Source organism: Macrobrachium nipponense, chromosome 12, assembly GCF_015104395.2.
Source record: "Macrobrachium nipponense isolate FS-2020 chromosome 12, ASM1510439v2, whole genome shotgun sequence".
NCBI classification, from domain to species: Eukaryota; Metazoa; Arthropoda; class Malacostraca; order Decapoda; family Palaemonidae; genus Macrobrachium; species Macrobrachium nipponense.
The window spans coordinates 93,587,950-93,609,057 of NC_087205.1; the positions used below are offsets into that span (position 1 = coordinate 93,587,950).

The window sequence follows — 21,108 nt, forward strand, 5'->3', positions numbered from 1 at the left end:
GTCATTTTGTACCACTGAATGAATTCCAGACATTCGCTGGAATGTTAAAGAGAATAAATTCCAGTTTTTTTATGCCACACCATTTTTCAGTGATGTTAAGGTTTTCAATATTTTATTCACTGTTACGTTTAGTATTTTGAATGTTAGCAAAATACTGCATGTACACCATATTCTTTGGAAGCTTGAATTCCAAGTCAGTGGCCCCTGTGGTGGGCTTGTTCCATATGAATAGGGTTCATCTTCTGAATAATAATAATAATAATAATAATGATAATAATAATAATAATAATAATAATAACAACAATAATAATCAACTGAAGGAATGATAACAGCGGCACATGATCAGGCCCTAAGAACCAGATATGTTCAAAGAACGATAGACGGAAATAACATCTCTCCCATATGTAGGAAGTGCAATACGAAAAATGGAACCATAAACCACATAGCAAGCGAATGCCCGGCACTTGCACAGAACCAGTACAAAAAGAGGCATGATACAGTGGCAAAAGCCCTCCACTGGAGCCTGTGCAAGAAACATCAGCTACCTTGCAGTAATAAGTGGTACGAGCACCAACCTGAGGGAGTGATAGAAAACGATCACGCAAAGATCCTCTGGGACTATGGTATCAGAACGGATAGGGTGATACGTGCAAACAGACCAGACGTGACGTTGATTGACAAAGTCAAGAAGAAAGTATCACTCATTGATGTCGCAATACCATGGGACACCAGAGTTGAAGAGAAAGAGAGGGAAAAATGGATAAGTATCAAGATCTGGAAATAGAAATAAGAAGGATATGGGATATGCCAGTAGAAATCGTACCCATAATCATAGGAGCACTAGGCACGATCCCAAGATCCCTGAAAAGGAATCTAGAAAAACTAGAGGCTGAAGTAGCTCCAGGACTCATGCAGAAGAGTTGTGCATCCTAGAAACGGCACACATAGTAAGAAAGGTGATGGACTCCTAAGGAGGCAGGATGCAACCCGGAACCCCACACTATAAATACCACCCAGTCGAATTGGAGGACTGTGATAGAGCAAAAAAAAAAAAAAAAATAATAATAATATTTTGGTAAAAGATCCTCTTTTAGGCAAATACCGTTAAAGAGAATGGCTGAATTCATCGAGTTCATGTTATATATTGTTTTTTTTTCTATTTTTCAGAAAAAAAACAATATATAAAATCAACCCGCTTTATTCTGCCATTATCGCTGATAATAATAATAATATAATAATAATAATAATAATAATAATAATAATAATAATAATAATAATAATAATCAACCCTCATGTTAAGTTTCATCTAAACACCACTTTAAAATAATGCAGCACTAATACAACAGGAATTTCTTCCCTAACCTTCCAGCAACCGTATGGAATTCATCCAGTGACACGAAACTTCAAACGAAGGCACTATTCACTCGAGCGAATTCCATGTCGTTGACTAACGCCACAAATTCTTTGAAAAACATTCTACGGCGAAAGAATCATGAGGAAACATCGCCTGGATTCTAATAAATCAGAAGATAAAACCAGTCTTTGCTCTCTTAGAAGTTTAATGGCGGAATTTTGAAAACTAATTGGCACTGCTTCCGCATTCGTCCACAAAGAATGGTCATACTTCTTTCACGCTCTGGCACTGAAATGACTTAATTCTATATATACTTTTCTGATTAATCGGGCTCTCTCTCTCTCTCTCTCTCTCTCTCTCTCTCTCAAACGTAATCATAAATATTCAACATTATTACTATTCTTCAACAAGTATAAGATTCAGCTAAAAATTTCCCCTTCTCTCTCTCTCTCTCTCTCTCTCTCTCTCTCAAACGTCATCATAAATAATCAACATTATTATTCAATCAAATTCAGCTAAAGATATCCTCTTTTATCTCTCTCTCTCTCTCTCTCTCTCTCTCTCTCTCTCTCTCTCTCTCTCTCTCTCTCTCTCCAGAAAAGCATTAAAGCACTGCATTATTCAGAAGGGCAACGGTTGATGCTTGCATCCATGAGCACTGTACTGCTTCATTCAATCGTTTCTCTAAAGCATTATTTATAAAACCTTCCTTCTGTAGAATCGTGGACAAACTGACCCCACTGAATATTAAGAACGAAACTGAATGAGAGTATAATTGTATCCTGAGTCTTTTCCCTGTTTAGTGAGTATATTTGTTTGATTTCACCTAAGCAAACATGTATACTACACTCATACACACTTATAAATTTATAGATGTTCCGATGCACATGCATCCGAGTCTACTTGCTTTCAAAAGAATGAGCATAAAATCAGACTTGACCTGAGAGAGAGAGAGAGAGAGAGAGAGAGAGAGAGAGAGAGAGAGAGAGAGAGAGATGCCCTCTACGAGTGGAAAGTAAGATATTATGCCCCATCCTTCTCCGTTCAAAAGTATTTTCTATCTTGGCATAAAACTGTCCTGCGAATCTACGAGTATTATCTCTATTCAGGCAACTGGCTATTCTCTGCTCCACGCCAAGTGAGGTAAACTGCTCCCTCTCCTCTCTCCGAAAATATCATCATAAAGGAAATTTTTCTCATCCCGCTGAATACAACACGGTGGATTCACTCTCTTTATTCCATCACAAAAAAAACTAAATTACTCTCTCTCTCTCTCTCTCTCTCTCTCTCATCTTATGCATAATAAAGGACCTCGTCCCTGCCTTATTAGGTCTATTAAAAGATTTTTGCTTTAAAGGACAAGAAATACTTGAGGAACTAATCTTATTCGAATAATGGCCGTCGCTCTGTACATAAATTAAAGTTATGAATATCAGTTCAAGGGTTCATATTCTTCTGTATCCCGCTTCTCTCTTAAATGGGCTACCGGTTAGGACCGGCTAGGAATCCGGACTCCGGTTAAAAGGAATTTCTTCGTTTTCATCAAGGGTACGACTTAGGATTACATTCACAAACAGGAACTCGAAACGAACGCTCATTTTGAACTGAGAATCTTATCATCCTCTCTGGATAAAAAAAATATTACCAATGAATTGCTTAACAATTAAAAACAGAAAGAGGAATTTCTTCCACTTAGTCATGGTGAACATTATGTTTCATTTTGCAAAGCAAGTCGAATCACTTTAGCAATAGGCAAAGACTTAAACGTAACATATGAATTGTTTAACAATTAAAGACAGGAAGAGGAATTTTGTTTCAAATATTTTTTTTCATTTGCAAAGCAAGTCGAATCACTTCGTTATTAAATGTTCGCTCTATCGCAATAAGCAAGAAACTTAAACGTAACTTAAGCGTAAAGGAATATAAAAAATATCTGTGTGTTTGTCACCAAAACTGGAAAAACAATCACAAATAAATAAATTTTGGAAATCTACAACATTAAGAGGATATATTCATGTTTCGTATCATTGAATAAACGCAGCTAGAAAACGTCAGCTCAATTTGATTCACAACTGAACTTGAAACTCTCACAACCAGGCGTTCATACATTCCAATTTTAAGCCCCAAAAGAGCTCAGTTCAATTCAACTTGCGAAAATCAGAACGCCCCCTTTATCGCCAAACAAATCTTTAATGCAGAGGCCAAAGCATCGATCCAAAGTCGATACATCTAACTCGCCCAGACCCGAAATTAAAACGCGAGAAAAAAAAGCATGAATGAAAAAGAACGGGGCTGGGGTGATAAACCTTTATAATAACCCTTCTGAAGGATGAGGGATTATAGGATTCCGTTGAAGTTTTTTTCAAGTTTCCTACAGGAATTTTGGAAATGGTGAGTGAGTGGGGGAAACTTCAGTGAGGAAGTTAACGCATTTTATTTATGTAGGTTACGTTATCTCAACTTCAGTGACGAAGTTAACACATTTTTTTCTACGTAAGTTATCTCAACCTCAAACAGCTTTTACAAAAGCATGAAAGGCTCCAGATTCATTGAATGTGAGGGCGTAGCCAACTTAAAAACCACTAGACAGAATGGCGGGGGGAGGGGGGTGGGGGGAGAAACTGTGTAGCAATTCCGGTACAGAATTCTCACTGACACAAATTCTGAAACAGGAAATTATTCGTACTTTCTCTCTATGTCATACTACTATTTGACACCGATTTCTTCAGTTCCTTGCTCCTAATTTGAAGAGAAATGAATCAGAAGAAACTTTCTATTTTACTTTCTTAAGTCATATCACAACGCACTGTGCATACGTTCGGTATGTCGACTCACGCAAGCACACGCACATACACGCCCACGCAAGCAAACAAACACACACACACAAACACTAGAACTATGAGCGTGTGCGAGTCTGCATGTATGTTTGCAGTTACGTATATGTATTACAGAGTATGTGAATGCGTGTTTGTGGGTGTGGGAGGGGATTAGGCATTCTTGAAGGAGTCGTGTATTTGCATATGAAATAGCTGTAGTTGTACACAAGTGTGCACGTATATCATATATAAATATAACGTCCACATCATATATTCAAATCCCTCACATGAATCGAGGGTCACACTCGAGAGAGAGAGAGAGGAATTTAGCCAAGCACCGGCTACTCGTCTCGTCTCGTCTCTACGGCTGTTTCAAGTTTCCTATCTCTCTTTTACTTTCTTTTCCCTTCATTTCCTCACACAAAAACGCTCGACGGAAGTGTGGAAGCGTCTTTCCAATTAACGAAAAGTACCATATCAAACTTACCAAAAACGGTACGATGAAGCAGGTCTGAATTTGATAAGTGGTCCGATTCCTTCGATCAAAACTTAGTGCGCACGATGGGGATAGATAGAGTTCCTCCTATTATCTGTCTTTTATCTTTAAAGTTTTGTAACTGAAATGGACAATCGACACTTGAGTAATACATCAATGAACAGCAAAACAAAAAGGGGGATTTAGAAATAAAGCATGATATTAAACTAACCAAAACTAGTAGTACATAAAATTCTGCGGGTCATTAACAGTTTTAGGATCGTGCGTTCATTTATATATATATATTATCAATAATATTTTGCGGAACAACTTTTGGCCGATAGAATCCTCTCTGACACAGAAGCAGCCTTCGTCGTAACACAGAGTCCTACGGTCGCGAATGCGCGGCTGGCGAGCGACGCCCTTCGACGGCTAGCGATCTTGGAGCAAGACCCGACAAAATCTTATTTCCTATAAAAGAGACTGGAAGAGGGAGCGCGACGCGAGACACTACCACCCACGATGCGGTTAGGCGAGCCACTGGCTGGTTGCTGCTGCTGCTGCTGCTGCTGACACTGGCAGCCGTATTGTGTGGTAGCATATACTCTACCAAGATCAATATGCTGGCGCTGTGCCGCTCTGGCCTCACAGCCACGCCTGTCTTTACGAAGACCGGGTCTTAGGAGCTGCTCTCTCTCTCTCTCTCTCTCTCTCTCTCTCTCATTCAGTCGCCTACTGGATTTCCCCTCCCCCTACCCCCTTTCCCCCAACAAGTCTGTACGTCTGCATGTAGCAACGCGTAGCCATGGCTGCCTCTGCTTGTCTGTGGTCTGCAATGCCTGTCTCCGTCAGTTACAAACTGTGACCAAATTAAACTTGTTCAAACTTATAATGACTGAAATACAGATTTGAATGATTATAATTATAGCTATAGAGGAACTACAGTGTAATACATAATTGCAGCACTGAGGAATTTTGAAAAATTCGTCTCGCAAAACGATTAATAATTCACCGCCAGGAAGTTACTGGTTATTTCAAGGGCTTTTCGTGTCAAATGTTGACGAATCTTACAAAATAGGAAAAGAAAAATATAAAAGGAGACTAAATGGAGGCTTATATGCAAATTACACTTGTAAACTCCCAAGGTCTTCCATACACATGTGTACTCTAGTACACATAATCATTGCCAAAGGTGGTATACTCGTATATATTTATACACACACTCTAGTCTGATGAATTCCAAGGTGTCAAAATGAAAAGGGCTTTCATAAATGCTCAAAGCCTTTCACGCTTAGTTAAAGGGATGCGGTCATATACAGTTTTTTGCTGGTCATACAGACATAAGCATACATGTATGGCATACGTTAATGTATAAATGTCATAAAGCTTGCGTATGCCACACATATATGTAATGCATACAAACATAAATACTTGTGTATAAATCACATAAATAAGAGGCATACATACATGTATGTATGTATGCTATACATACTTGTGTATATCACAGAAATGTATGGCATACATACATGTATGTATGCTATGCCATACATAGACTTGTGTATAAATCACAGAAATATAAGGCATACATACATGTATGTATACTATGCCATACATAGACTTGTGTATAAATCACAGAAATGTATGGCATACATGCATGTATGTACGCCATGCCATACATAAACTTGTGCATATCACAGAAATGTAAGGCATACATACATGTATGTATGCTATGCCATATTACTTGTGTATATCACAGAAATGTAAGACAAGCACACATGTATGCATGCGTACATGTATGCATGCTACCCATGTAAGGCATACATACATACATGCCTGTATGCTACCCATACACGTATGACATGCATACATGTATGCATGGCAAGTATACAAAACTGCTGCAGTTCAGGCGCCATGCTTTCCACTAAGAGCCGAATGAAAGGGTCTTTCGGACGATTAAAGCAATGCTCGTAGAGACCCACATATACTGTGTGGTGGTGGTGGTGGTGGTGTCTGGTTCTGCCTCCAGACCCTGTAGTGTAGAACTTGAGCCTCCGGTGGAAATAACAATTCCCTTGCAAGTACAGAACAGTAGTAATGGCCCGGATGAAATCTAATTCTAGAGAATGTGATCTGGTGATGATAAGTGTGGTTTCCTCTCTCTCTCTCTCTCTCTCTCCTCTCTCTCTCTCTCTCTCTCTCGAAATTTTTATTATTTTTATTATTATTAATTTTCAGAAGATGAACCCTACTCATTTGGGATAAGCATACACAAGACCACTGACCTGAATTTCAAGTCTCATAAGAGTATGGTGTTTCATTAGAATGTATATATAGATATATATATATATATATATATATATATATATATATAATATATAATATATATGTGTGTGTGTGTGTGTGTGTGTGTGTGTGTGTATATATAGATATATATATATATATATATATATATATATATTATATATACATATATATATATATATATATATATATATGTATATATAATATATTATATATATATATATTCAAATATATATATATATGTATGTATGTATATATATATCACTATATATATCTATACTATATAAATATATATATGTATGTAGTTTATATATTATATATATATACATAATATACATACATATATATGGCTACCATGCTAAAGACATAACTACATACACACAACACATACACACACACACACACACACACACATATATATATTATATATATATATATATATATATATATATATATATATATACATATATACATACATATATAAATCTACATGCTAAAGACATAACTACATACACAAATGACATGGCTGAAATTCAAACTTCCCTTAGTGACAATTACAACTTGTAAAAACATCGTCGTGGACAAAGTGATATAAGAAAAAATATAAATAAATAAATAAATAAATAAATATCTAAATAAAAAGATAAAGAAACAGTGACGACTGTCCCAAAAGGAGCGCTGCTTTAATTCCTCCAGAGAACCTTGATGATTAACAGGAAGCCAACAGATGTTAAATGGCCAGCGAGGTTTTGTCAAGATTTTTTTTATTACTGCTTTTTTAAATATTCTTTTACCAAATTTGTGTATATTTTTATAATTTCATATTTTCATGTATATTTTTATAATTCTATATTTTTATGTATTTTCCTATATTTTATATATTTATATATTTTTATAATTTTATTTTATATATATATTTATAATTTTTAATTTATATATATATAATATTTTTCATATATAAAATTCTATTTTTATATATATATATATATTATATAATATATTATATATATATATATTATTTTATACAATTTACTATTGATGTTTTATATATTTTTATATTTATATATCTTATATCCTTTGATATTGTCTATACAAATATATTTTACATATTCTATAAACTAAAGACACTCAGTTTCGTCATCAGTGTTTTCATAGGAATCAAGCACAAACCAGGAACAAGATAAGAGAGTGGAAGGGACAGAGAATGTCCGCAAATAAATAAAATTTTTGTAAACATGCAGATAATTATCAATAACATGAGATAAATGGAAGGCGAGAGAGAGAGAGAGAGAGAGAGAGAGAGAGAGAGAGAGAGAGAGAGAGAGAGAGTTTCCCTATTTAGTTTTCCGTAAAAGCAAACTATTGACCTGTCTATTTGTCTGTCCGTCCGCATTCTTTTCTGTCCGACCTCAGATCTTCAAAACTATCAAGGCTAGAGGGCTGCAAATTGGTGTGTTGATCATCCACCCTCCGATCATCAAACATACCAAATTGCAGCCTTGTAGCATCAGTAGTTTTTATTTTATTCAAGGTTAAAGTTAGGCCATGATCGCGAGTCTGCAACAACACAGGCCACCACCATGGAAGTTTCATGGACAGCTGCTGAGAGTCCCATGGGACGTTGCTGAGAGTTTCACACGCTGTGCAGAAAACTCGATTGCGCGGAAGAATCTACGGCGTATCTTTTACTTTATATTAAAAAAATTTCATTCGCATTTCTCGTCCTAAGAAAATGGTCACTCAAGAAATGCTGTGCCTGTTTACTTTAAATCGTAATTACAAAAAAACCAGCAAATAAAAAATAAAAAAATGAATAAAATTCTGCAAAAAAATAAAAATGAAAAAATAAATAAATTTTCATGAAGTCAGTATTGACATTCACATTGTTAGCTTTTGCGGAATCGTGAGAAACCTCTTTAAAATAGCATTCTGTAGCTGTAGGTCAATAATATTCCCGCCCTTCTTATAGCTCTCTCTATTCTCTTCTACCATTATGGTACGTTTTTTTAAGACATATTAATGGTCTTTTGTGGTCGTTCCGTAGGAATTTGTACGGCGCTTCATGAATAATAAAACCAACAGCACCACGACGAAATTACAACCCACCACAACAACAAACTCTCTCTCTCTCTCTCTCTCTCTCTCTCTCTCTCTCTCTCTCTCTCTCTCTCTCTCTCGTTTTCTTGGCATTCAGACTCAGACAGAGTACTAAGGATCGTTGCAATTCTTAGTAAAGTCTGCCATTTTGGACTGCAGTGATAATTATAATTTCTATGCCCTCTTTCTTCTTCTTCGTTTCGTCCTTCATATAATAATAATAATAATAATAATAATAATAATAATAATAATAATAATAATAATAATAATAATAACATGGAAGGAGTCCCTCTTAAAGGGCAATGTTATTTAAAAAATAATTCCTGCTTCTCTATGCTTCTTCTTCTTCTTCTTCGTCTTCAATAATAATAATAATAATAATAATAATAATAATAATAATAATAATAATAATAATAATAATAATAATAATAATAATACTGGCTCAAAACCTTCAAGGCCCTACACCCACGAATAGCAGAACAACTCCAGCATTGTATCTCAAATCACCATGCACCTAAATGGATGACCACAGGAAGAACATCCTTAGTACAAAAAGACAAGAGTAAGGGAAATATAGCCAGTAACTACAGGCCTATCACCTGCCTACCAATAATGTGGAAGTTACTAACAGGTATCATCAGTGAAAGGCTATACAACTACCTAGAGGCGACAAACACCATCCCCCACCAACAGAAAGGCTGCAGAAGGAAGTGTAGGGGCACAAAAGACCAGCTCCTGATAGACAAAATGGTAATGAAGAACAGTAGGAGAAGGAAAACCAACCTAAGCATGGGATGGATAGACTATAAGAAAGCCTTCGACATGATACCACACACATGGCTAATAGAATGCCTGAAAATATATGGGGCAGAGGAAAACACCATCAGCTTCCTCAAAAATACAATGCGCAACTGCAATACAATACTTACAAGCTCTGGAATAAGACTAGCATAGGTTAATATCAGGAGAGGGATCTTCCAGGGAGACTCACTGTCCCCACTACTCTTCGTAGTAGCCATGATTCCCATGACAAAAGTACTACAGAAGATGGATGCCGGGTACCAACTCAAGAAAAGAGGCAACAGAATTAACCATCTGATGTTCATGGACGGACGACATCAAGCTGTATGGTAAGAGCATCAAGGAAATAGATACCCTAATCCAGACTGTAAGGATTGTATCTGGGGACATCAGGATGGAGTTTGGAATAGAAAAAATGCGCCTTAGTCAACATACAAAAGGGCAAAGTAACAATGACGGAAGGGATAAAGCTACCAGATGGGAGCAACATCAAACACATAGATGAGACTGGATACAAATACCTGGGAATAATGGAAGGAGGGGATATAAAACACCAAGAGATTAAGGACACGATCAGGAAAGAATATATGCAGAAACTCAAGGCGATACTCAAGTCAAAACTCAGCGCCGGAAATATGATAAAAGCCATAAGCACATGGGCAGTGCCAGTAATCAGATACAGCGCAGGAATAGTCGAATGGACAAAGGCAGAACTCAGCAGCATATATCAGAAAACCAGGAAACATATGACAATACACAAAGCACTACACCCAAGAGCAAATACGGACAGACTATACATAACACGAAAGGAAGGAGGGAGAGGACTACTAAGTATAGAGGACTGCGTCAACATCGAAAACAGAGCACTGGGACAATATCTGAAAACCAGTGAAGACGAGTGGCTAAAGAGTGCATGGGAAGAAGGACTAATAAAAGTAGACGAAGACCCAGAAATATACAGAGACAGGAGAATGACAAACAGAACAGAGGACTGGCACAACAAACCAATGCACGAACAATACATGAGACAGACTAAAGAACTAGCCAGCGATGACACATGGCAATGGCTACTGAGGGGAGAGCTAAAGAAGGAAACTGAAGGAATGATAACAGCGGCACAAGATCAGGCCCTAAGAACCAGATATGTTCAAAGAACGATAGACGGAAATAACATATCTCCCATATGTAGGAAGTGCAATACGAAAAATGAAACCATAAACCACATAGCAAGCGAATGTCCGGCACTTGCACAGAACCAGTACAAAAAGAGACATGATTCAGTAGCAAAAGCCCTCCACTGGAGCCTGTGCAAGAAACATCAGCTACCTTGCAGTAATAAGTGGTACGAACACCAACCTGAAGAAGTGATAGAAAACGATCAGGCCAAGATCCTCTGGGACTATGGTATCAGAACAGATAGGGTGATACGTGCAAATAGACCAGACGTGACGTTGATTGATAAAATCAAGAAGAAAGTATCACTCATTGATGTCGCAATACTATGGGACACCAGAGTTTGAAGAGAAAGAGAGGGATGGATGGGAAAAATGATAAGTATCAAGATCTGAAAATAGAAATAGGAAGGATATGGGATATGCCAGTGGAAATTGTACCCATAATCATAGGAACACTAGGCTGAAGTAGCTCCAGGACTCATGCAGAAGAGTGTGATCCTAGAAACGGCGCACATAGTAATAAAAGTGATGGACTTCTAAGGAGGCAGGATGCAACCCAGAAACCCACACTATAAATACCACCCAGTCGAATGGAGTACTGTGATAGAGCAAAATGAAAAAAAAAATAATAATAATAATAATAATAATACGTGCTCTATCAAGATTGGCAAATTCCAGTTTGCAACAATGGCTCATGAATTACGAAGTTATCGTTCCAAATATAACAAAGGCGTTTCAGCTTTCATGAATGTACACTTATATATCATGAGTCAAGAGCTATGAGGCGAGTTCACTAATGGGGGGGGGGGGAATGGGGGGGGGGGGGGGGGCAAATTATCAATACTTCTTTCACGTTGCATTTAAAACAAATAAACGAACACGATTGGTTCTGGTTTGTGTTCAAAGAAATGTGGAATTATTCTGTCTTGCACTGTTAGTAATTCTGAAAGAAAATATCTTGCACTTATAGGAGCTAAAATTTCTGGGTCCTTATTCTTGAATGTATGCATTATTAAAGCAAAATATTTCTGGGTCATCATTCTTGAATAAATGAATTATTAAAACAAAAATCTTCTGGTCATTATTCTTGAATGTATGCATTATTAAAACAGATAATATCTGGGTCCTTATTATTGAATAGAGGCATTATTAATACAGAAACCTCTGAGTCCTCATTTTTGGATGTAGGCATTATTACAACAGAAATCTTCTCCGTCCTTATTTTTGGATGTAAGCAATATTACCACCGAAATTCTGGGTCCTTATTTTTGGATGTAGGCATTATTACCACCGAAATCTTCTGGGTCCTTATTTTTGGATGTAGGCATTATTACCACCGAAATCTTCTCCGTCCTTATTTTTGGATGTAGGCATTATTACCACCGAAATCTTCTCCGTCCTTATTTTTGGATGTAGGCATTATTACCACCGAAATCTTCTCCGTCCTTATTTTTGGATGTAGGCATTATTACCACCGAAATCTTCTCCGTCCTTATTTTTGGATGTAGGAATTATTACAACAGAAATCTTCTCCGTCCTTATTTTTGGAAGTAGGCATTATTACAACAGAAATATTCTGGGTCATTATTCCTAGCATTAAGGACGTAAATATTCCACTAAGAAATTCTGACAAAACTATGGTTCTTCAAAATTCACGGAATTATATCGAGTCGCTTTTTGCATTTTGCCAATTTTACCAGAGAAAACTATTATTTCCCTCTGTTATGATTATCATTTTCTTTCTTGTTATGTTAGTAACTTTATAAAATATATGTAAAATTCTTTCGAGGATATAAGTTTCTCTCTCGCAATGATGAATTCGTAAGAACATAATTTTTTCCCTTTCTTCTACATTACTTTACACACACAACTAAATCTTTATTCAAGAGTATATGGACTTTAGTAACTAGTAGAAACTTTAGTACAGCAGTTACTGCTCTCTGATATCTATTTTGTTTAGATTAGTTACTGATAATTGCATCACAATTATCCGAGTCAGAGCAACGGGACTAGGTCGTAATTGATTTAATTTGTCCATAGTTAGGCAAACACACGCAGACACAAACACACACACACACACACACACACACACACACACACACACAGAATTATGTCTACTCTGACTCATCGTATAGTAAAGGTATGGCAATTTCGACCAATTACATCGACTGTGGGAGTATCCGTACCATACTATCGTTCCTTTACGACCATTATGACCATTCCAGACCAATTCCTAAACTGCAGGGGGGCGGGGTTAAGGGACCCAGGGGGTACTTTATGAGGATAGACAGAGAAGCGATGACCTTCATGGCAGGAGAACTGAGCTAATTGTCATCAACATTTAGTTTAGAAATTCATGTTCTGGAGAAATTCGAATTCGATTCATTTATTATCCTCGTTAGAGTAAATTTCGATTGACTTACACTTACCATCTTGGAATATCCTCATCTTTATAGAAAAGCACATAATATAGAATTTAGGCCCAAAGGCCAGGCGCTAGGACCTATGAGGTCATTCAGCGCTGAAGCGGAAATTGACAGGAAAAAGGTTTGAAAGGTGTAACAGGAGGTAAACCCCAAAGCAGTTGTATTATGAATCAATTGTTGGGAGAAGTTAGAGAGAAGAAAGAGAATATGAAAGGAGGTACAGTAAAAATGAACGAAAGTGGTTGCAGCTAGCTAGGGGCCGAAGGCACGCTGCAAAAACCTTTAGTAATGCCTACAGTGCATCGCATGAGGTCCACTGACGGTATTACCAACCCTTACGGGGTGTGTTAGTGTTATCCTCCAGTCTGTTCCGTTATGCTACATAGGCCTACTTCTTCGGCCTACGTAGAAATTCCAGGGGGAATCGTTTCCATCTATCTTGATGGGATGGCGACTCCGAAGAGGCCTGGAAAACTGAATGGACTACTCCAGTTTCGCTGCTGCTGCTGCTGCTGCTTCTTCCCTCATCAACCGAGTCATTAGGGGTTCCTGGCCATTTTTCGTTCCATCGTCGCCTTCGTGTTCCCAATTCGGTGAACTGCAACGGATGGTCGGCTAATACAGTTCTTCTTCGCCAGGTTTGGTTGTTAGAATTTCTTTCTTTTCTTGTGATTTGATGCGTTGGTTCTAAGATGTGATCTTTCGCAATATTCCTTGCAGTATTTTCCTGAGAGAGAGAGAGAGAGAGAGAGAGAGAGAGAGAGAGAGAGAGAGAGAGAGAGAGATTATACAATAGTGCATACTTCTCTTTAATGGAGAGTTTATTCAATAATGGAGACTTAGAAGTATGCGAAACTCTCTCTCTCTCTCTCTCTCTCTCTCTCTCTCTCTCTCTCTCTCTCTAATGGAAAGTTTATTCAATAATGGAGGCTTAGAAGTATATGAAACTAGCTCTCTCTCTCTCTCTCTCTCTCTCTCTCTCTCTCTCTCTCTCTCTCTCTCTCATGGAGAATTTATTCAAAAATGGAGACTTGGGAGTGTGCGAAACCTCCTCCTCTCTCTCTCTCTCTCTCTCTCTCTCTCTCTCTCTCTCTCTCTCTCTCTCTCTCTCTCTCCTTCCTTTTGCGTAGGCAAGCAACCATACAACGAAATCAATACTGACCTGTAATTACACTTTAATTCAACGGTATAAAGTCACACCGTCGCATTATTGAACACCAAAACATCATAATGTACAACTTTTTTAGTCATACACCAGGGAACAAAACTTTTTAGTAACAAAATAAAAAAGTAAATAAATAATGCGCCGAGCTTTCAGCCACGGCCCGGCGGTGGCCTGTCCTATCGCGTTGCCCAGAAGAACGATTAACGCTAAATTTAACCTTAATAAAAAAAACCTACTGAGGCTAGAATGCTACAATTTGGTATATTCGATGATTGGAGGGTGGATGATCGACATACCAATTTGCAGCCCTCTAGCCTCAGCGGTTTTTAAGATCTCCGGACGGACAGACAAAAGCGGCACAATAGTTTCCTTTCACAGAAAGCAAGAAAAAAAAGGTGAAAACGAAATAAAAGAAAATGAAAACAAATAAAGGTAAGAGGCCGGACATCTTACACGTTAGGTATCTCATGAACAAGTGAGCGTCGTCCTATCCGTTGCGTAATTATCCCCGACAAGAATACTTCATCGCCTTCTAGAAAAAACGCCTGTCGACTTGGGCATGTATTACTGGGCGTGAATGTGAATGGAAGCACAGTAAAAGGAATGAAAGGGGGTCGCAGCTAGGGCCTAAGGGACGATGCCCCCTGAGAGGAACCTCGCGATCGGGAGAAACGAGTTACGTGATGATTTCCATCCAGGTGGACTCGGAGGTGTGTCAAGCCCGGACAGGTAAAGGGGATGAATTGCACGTCTCCTTTAAGAGGACAAGAGAGAGAGAGAGAGAGAGAGAGAGAGAGAGAGAGAGAGAGAGAGAGATTACATATCTCGGACTCGCCCTGCAGCTCATTAACCTTCATAAATGAAGGCTAATTCGATAGTTTGTATCCTGAAGGTCATACCTCCTCTTGCTGCTGCCCTCTGTCTGCTGAAATCTCTCTCTCTCTCTCTCTCTCTCTCTCTCTCTCTCTCTCTCTCTCTCTCGTTCGCTACGTGAGGGGAACAATGCTAGGTCGTGAATGGGTTAAGAGATTTACGCTGGGCATATAAACGTCATAAAATATTCAGTCCTTGGATCAATGTGCATCGTTATTGTTATATAAGAGTAGCTTTACGACCCTGGATAAGACATGCCATATACATATATTATATATTATATATATATATCTATATATATATATATATATATATATATATATATATATATATATAATATATAAACAAAAAGGCCCCTAAAGGATATCATAAACTCCTTTCGGTTTTTTATATGAAGGAAAAAATCAGTCTGTAACAGAAATTAAATATACTATTCTCGCATATATATAAAAGCAAAGTATTTATCTATAATATATATATATATATATATATATATATACATATATATATATATATATATATATATATATATATATATATATATATATATATATACACACACACACGCATATATAAATCAACCGAGGCATGCAGAGTTGCCCCATTGCCAGCGATGTGAAAGGATAGGAGGAAGAAGGGGGGAAGGGGGGGGTTTGTATTTGAGATAGGTTACGAGCCGTGCAGGCGACTGGCGAATCCATAAAAGTGAAATATAAGACCCCTAAGTTCCTCAATATTATCTTGGCTGTCGTAGTGCATATGGCAACTAAGGAGATGTGCTCAGTTGCCATATCGTTTCCTTTTTTTCTTCTTCTTTATTTTTGTCGCGTTCGAGGGTCTTCTCCAAGGCGTGTTTGTTTCACCCTTCCAAGTAATAGGATTCTGGCCCAAGAAAGTCATCTTGGAGAATTATTTGCAATTACGAATAGATTCTGTTTGAAGGATTGTTCCTTTAATTCTTTGCTCTGGAGAATAAATTTAACAGATTGTTCCAATGAGGTCTTCTTCATTGTATTAAGTTTAAAAATATTCAGAGATTCTCTTTGGAGAAATGTTATTTGAATTATTCTTCATGGGATAATATAACAAAAAATTAAGATTCTCTTTGGAGAATTTTTACTTTGAATTCTTTTCCATGGGATAAATTTTAAAAACTCAAAGATTCTCTTTGGAGAATTGTTACGTTGAATTCTTCTTCATGGGATAATTAAAAAAATAAAGGATTCTGTTTGAAGAATTGTTACTTTGAATTCTCCTCCATGGGAAAATATAACAAAAAATTAAAGGATTCTCCGTGGAGAATTGTTACTTTGAATTTTTCTGTAGGGAATAAATTAAAAATAATTACAAGTCTCTCTTTGGAGAATTGTTACTTTGAATTCTTCTGTAGGGAATAAATTAAAAATAATGAAAACACTCTCTTTGAAGAATTGTTACTTTGAATTTTTCTCTATAGGTTAATTCTAAAAAAATTAATAGACTCTCTTTAGAGATGTGTTACTTTGAATTTTTCTCTATAGGTTAATTCTAAAAAAATTAATAGACTCTCTTTAGAGAATTGTTACTTTGAATTTTTCTCCATGGGATAAACTTTAAAAATTAAAAAGATTATCTTTGGAGAATTTTTCCTTTGCATTCTTCTCCAAGGGATAACTTAAAAAAATCAGAATATTTCATTTTAAATCTCTTTCACTATAAGAAACATGGTTCATGTTCCTTACCACTTACCCCCACGAAGGAGCTATTTGTGGCACTCACAGAGCTAGGGAAGGAGCACTTAGACTTAAGTAAATTATCATAGAATGGCTGTTTCTTGTACTCGGGCATATTTGCGAAACGTTCCCCAAAGTATTTCATAATCTATATGTCCTCTATATTTGTTTGTTTTTTCGTATGGTGTTTTTACGTTGCATGGAACCAATGGTTATTCAGCAACGGGACCAACGGCTTGACGTGACTTCCGAACCACGTCGAGAGTGAACTATCACCAGAAATACACACCTCTCACACCTCAATGGAATGCCCGAGAATCGAACTCGCGGTCACCGAGGTGACGGGCCAACACCATACTGACCACGCCAATGAAGCGCTATACAACAGTTCCTCACAGTACAGTAAATTATTTTCAGGACTGCATTTGTTATTACTTTATTAATTGCACTTCTGCCAATTCTAACTATTTATTTCTTTTGTCTTTAATCGTCTCATATCAAATGGCCCTTGCAGGTCATTATCAATATAAATACTGGAAACAATTATATTCTCATGTGTTTATCTTTCCCAGATGTTTCCATTCTCATCTATTTCGCCCCTTCAAAGTCTCAGGTTCTCATCCATATTCCTCTCTTTAGATTCACACGCCTCCTCCTTTCACCCTCTCAGATTATCATCAGTATCACCACACCTTCCATTATCAGATTCTCATCTTCCCCGCTCCCTCTCATCTGAGAGTTCCGATGAAATCAGACCACCGAGAAAAAGGAGCCGAGATTCACTGTCATCCATCTACAATCTCAAAAAAAAAAAAAAAAAAAAAAAAAAAAAATGCTGAGAGTGATTCTATCGATTCAGTTTCTCGACCCTTTTCCTCTGTATCTCTCTCCTCTCTCTCTCTCTCTCTCCTCTTTCTCTCTATCTCTCTCGACTCTTTCTCTCTAAGATGCTGAAGTAGGGAGGACTTAACTTGGGCTGTTTTTACGTCATTTGGTCAAGGAGGAGAGAGTGTGCAGAGTTCTCACGTTGCGAGGGAAAGGGAACTTTTAGGTTTACCTGCTGGTATAATGTGCTTTTATGAAATGTGGAACGTTGTGTGCGTGTGCGTGTGCGCATGTGTGTGTGTATGTGTGTGTGTGTGATATACATACATACATACATACAATATATATTGAAAGTGCCCCATGGCTTGACTTGAAAACCTAAATTTCGAGAGTAAAATCAGAATAATTATTAGCCTCCCGTTCTTGTCAGATGCAAGTAGGCCTAGTCTTGTGTCATCAGTATATACTATATATATATAATATATATATTATAATATATATATATATATATATATATATATATATATATATATATATATATATAATATATTTATATAATATATATATATATATATATAGTATATATATATATATATATATCATTATATATATATATTTATATATATATATATATATATATATATATATATATATATATATATTTTTGTATATATATATATATATATATATATATATATATATATATACATATATATACACGCTTCATGCACGCATGACGAAAAGCTGCATAGCAAACAGACCAGTTTATGCAACCTGATTAGCCGTGTCCCAGAGTACACAAACTCCATTCCAGGATGTCATTTTGACAATTTCTCGCTTTTACGTTACACCTCATTGGTCTGTTGCCATTTTCATTTACAGTGCCGAGACACTAAGTGCTTAAATTAGTATTTATTTATATAAGGTTGCTCTATTGCTTAATGGGAACGCTGTATTTAATGGTCTTATTTAACGGTAATAACGTCTTCCATTGATCCTGGGGTGGAGGAGAGAGGAAGGTGGGACGCTGTTGACGGTGTGGGGGGGGGCAAGGTTAGAGGGCTCCACCTCCATCTATCAGTCATGGGATACCATGACATGCTTGTAAGGAAAGAAACTGGTCAGGGAATAAAAACTGGAAAATGACGAGGGAGTAAAGATAACAAGATGTGGAAAGACACTTAATAATAAAGTGAAAAAATGTACTAAATGTTTGGATTACCACTTCAGAATAATATTTTATTAACATTATTATTAATAATATTAATAATAAATAAATAAATGAATAATTTTGTAAAGCAACATAACTGTGTAAGGAATAATTAATAATAATAATAATAAACAATAATAATAATAATAATAATAATAATCAATAAAATAATAATAATAATAATGATGATGCAATAGATTCATCCTTATAAATAAATATTTTTGTAAAGCAACTTAATAACTGTGGATTGTTTTCTGCAATAATAATAATTAATAATAATAATAATAATAATAATTAATAATAATAATAATAATAATAATAAAGAAAAAGAAAGAAAGAGAGGGAAAAATGGATAACTATCAAGATCTGAAAATAGAAATAAGAAGGATATGGGATATGCCAGTGGAAATCGTACCCAAAATCATAGGAGCACTAGGCACGATCCCAAGATCCCTGAAAAGGAATCTAGAAAAACTAGAGGCTGAAGTAGCTCCAGGACTCATGCAGAAGAGTGTGATCCTAGAAACGGCGCACATAGTAAGAAAAGGGATGGACTCCTAAGGAGGCAGGATGCAACCAGAACCCCACACTATAAATACCACCCAGTCGCAATTGGAGGACTGTGATAGAGCAAAAAAAAAAAACAATAAATAAAAAAAATAAAAAATAAAAAATAATAATAATAATGCATATATAAAATGAATATTTTTGTAAAGAAGCCTAACTATGGAATTGCTTTCTCCAATAATAATAATAATAATAATAATAATAATAATAATAATAATAATAATAATAATAATAATAATAATAATAATAATAGAAGTATTATTAAAGTTAACCCTGTTACAGGTCGCGAAAGAAAGAGCTCCCCATAAGTGCTGTAATCGATATTTACTACTACTATAACCTCACCTCTCTTCCTCCTCCTCCTCTAGCACTCATCGCCTCCTTTATAACTCAACATCTTCCTCCTTCATCCCAACTGAGCCAAGTTACTGAGAGAGAAGAGAATTCTAGAGGAAAAAGAGGAGTCGTATTCAGGCAGTATTTGCCGTGGTGGCCTGCTTAATGAGGTAGCTTTTTGTAACGTCATGTCATACTTTCACCCCCCCCCCCCCTCATATACCCCTTCCCCCACCCCTCCAGTGAGTGGAACGATTTCAAATATGCATTTCATTAAATCTGAATAACTTCATTTGGGCCGGACATGAATAGGCATTAGTTTTATATATATGAAAAAGATATAAATGTGCTTTCGCGTTGATGTGGTGACGGACTGAAAAAGTTTTGTTTTTTATGCTTACATTACCAGTCTGTTTATATATATTATGTATATGTATATATATATAACATATATTATATATATGTATTATATATATATATTAATATATATATATATATATATATATATATATATATATATATATATAATATATATATATATATATATGAATTTGAGATCTTTTAACGTCTCGATGAAAAGCCCCCGTACGGAGTTTGTTCATTAGAACATGTTCAAATTGGGTTAAACGTTTCAACATCTGTAATTACTGTAATTAAAAGCAGAACAGGCTGCAAGCAAATCAGAAAGATTCATACACGTCAGTTTGGGTGTACAATTTTGCATTTTGCTCCTATATTAAAAAAGAATGTTACTCATTCGAAATTTCGAAGTAATTTTTGCAACCTTCTCTTACTCTCAAGTTGAGCTTACATAACTGTTAGAGTGGGTATTTTGAGGTTCGTGTCCCAGTAGCCTAATCAGATGTTTAGCCCCTTTAAGGGTCTCTAAGACTGAAATGAACGATCACAATTACGAGCCGAAATCATAAAGTTTTCGTTTTTCTTATCTCTTTTCATTCCTGACCCTTAAAGTTA

The 21,108-nt window shown here is 36.3% G+C and overlaps 1 protein-coding gene across 9 annotated transcripts in view; it reads right to left on the reverse strand.

Moving 5' to 3' along the window:
• Positions 1-5,255, reverse strand: part of LOC135224670 (calbindin-32-like) — a 259,533-nt gene extending 254,278 nt beyond the window's left edge. For 2 of the 9 annotated variants that reach the window (XM_064263898.1, XM_064263899.1), the window contains exons 1-2: positions 5,160-5,252; positions 4,658-4,787 (exon numbers count right to left, since the gene is read on the reverse strand). The gene's annotated coding sequence lies outside the window, so the exon portion shown is untranslated. Of the gene's footprint in view, positions 1-4,657; positions 4,788-4,877; positions 4,902-5,159 lie in introns of those variants that run through there. The other 7 variants (XM_064263900.1, XM_064263895.1, XM_064263902.1 and 4 more) reach the window with 5 other exon arrangements.
• Between the last annotated feature and the right edge of the window lie 15,853 nt (positions 5,256-21,108).